Source organism: Balaenoptera ricei, chromosome 19 (genome assembly GCF_028023285.1).
Source record: "Balaenoptera ricei isolate mBalRic1 chromosome 19, mBalRic1.hap2, whole genome shotgun sequence".
NCBI classification, from domain to species: domain Eukaryota; kingdom Metazoa; phylum Chordata; class Mammalia; order Artiodactyla; family Balaenopteridae; genus Balaenoptera; species Balaenoptera ricei.
Window position 1 is genome coordinate 19,408,069 of NC_082657.1, and position 2,090 is coordinate 19,410,158.

Here is a 2,090-nt window from a genome sequence, read left to right on the forward strand (position 1 = left end):
TCTAATTCCTTGTTGGTTCATTTAGTAAGAAGTGTTTCTGGCTGCCTCCTGGGAAAGAGCGCCCCGCTAAGTTTTTAGGGATGTGGCGCTGGTCAGAAGTCTTCATCAGAGTTCCTCAGTAGATGCTCGGTCTCCACTCCCCAAGGCTCTGCTCCTGGAGTTTTCCCTGGGGACTTCCTCTCCAGCGGTTCCCATGCCAGGGGCTGGGGGCCCACGCTGGGATCACAGCTCAGAGAACATGGGGGCTTTGGCTGTGGAGAGGTTGGTAACAGAAAATCCACTCTCCAGAGGAAGGATCCATGCTAGACCTTATTTTCCTCGGGAGTCTAAGGAATTAAATTTTCTCCGGTGCCCCTAAGGGTTTACCACAATTAGAAGATTCAACCTCCCAGTAATAAAAGATGCTAATGTTAACAGCAAAGTGGTCTTATTTTAACCCACCAAATTTGTCAGTGTTGTTTGTGGACTTGTCAGAGGCAAGGAACCAGCAGCACTGCTGGCTGCCGGGGCGTGGGGAGGAACAGGAGAAGTTACCAGGAGGGTAAAGTACTCTTTCTTCTGACCTAGGGAGACCCCTCTAGGGGTTTATCCTGAGGACATTATTACAAATGAGCATAGCAATTTACTATAGGTGTGTTGTTACAGCATCTAGTATAAAAGAAAGGTACTGATGAAACATATATGTTTAACCACCAGACTAGATGAATAAATGATTTAAATGCAGCAGACGGGTGCAAGAACCAGGGACGCTGGAATGGTGAAAACCAGGAGTCAAGAGCTGACTAAAATTTGGTTTCTTTCATAGAGAAAGGACACATCCGGGCAAGGAGGAGAGGTAGGGCGGAGGAAGGCAATCCTCACCTCTGAGATTGTTCCCTGGTTCCCTGCAGGGAGTGGTCCTGGGCTACTCCTGGTTTTTCATGTTCCGCTAATTCACTCAAGCAGTGCATTTCAAAAGCATTTTGGAGTGCACAGCCTTGAATGCCACAATTCTACTTTTAGGAAATGTCTGCGGGGAATAATCTTAAATGAAAACAGAGAATCATGTACAATGATGTTTACTGCAACTTTATTTTTGACTTTTTATTATAGAAAACTAAAAAATGTACAAAAGTAGCATGAACAGAAAAACAGACCCCCATGTACCCATTCCCCAGATCCAACTCCCGGGCCCCCTCCTGTCCCCTGGTTTACTGAAGCAAATCTCAGGTACCGTGTTACTTCCTCCATCGATGATTCAGAATGCATCTCTAACAGATAAGGACTCCTTAGAAAAACATAAGCACAATAACTTTATCTCACTTTAACAAAAATTCCTTCATATTGTCAAACATCCAGGCAATGGTCAGTTTTGTCTCATAATCTTTTTTTTTTTCTTTTAAGCTGTTTTTTGGGGGGTTTGAATCAGATAATTTCCATCCATTGCAATTGGTTGACATAACTCATCTTTTTTCATCTCTAAGTCCCCACCTTCTCTTTCTCTTTTTTCCTTGGAATTTATTTTTATTTTTATTTTTTTACCCTTGGAATTTATTGAAGGAACTGGATGAATTGTACTATTTCCTACAGACTTGATTTTGCTGATTGCTTTGTTTTTGGGTCACTTATGTTCCTATGTCTCTTGTATATCCTGTGACTTTGTCACCAATAGAAACCAGAGATATTTCCATGTAGCATTATAGCTATTGTAGGTGCCTCGAACTATAATTTGTATTCATCTCTATTTAGAAATTATTGGATCTGCCATTAGACCTTGTTATTTGATAAGCAAATGAATATGCACATATAATGATATTTTGGGTTTTGCCCATTTAAAAAATTCGACTGATTTTTTTTTTTAAACTGATGAGTTTTGAGAGTTCTTTCTATAGTCTAGATACTAGTCTTTTTTAAGATATACAATATTTTCTGGAACTTGTCTTTTCATCTTCTTCACATGGTCTTTTGAAGAGCAAAACCTTTTAATTTTGATGAAGTATACTTTATCAATTTTTCCTTTTATGGATTATGATTTCCTACCAAGTCTAAGGACTCTATGCCTAGCCCTAGATTCTAAGATTTTTTTCCCCATGTCTTTTACTAGTTTTGTA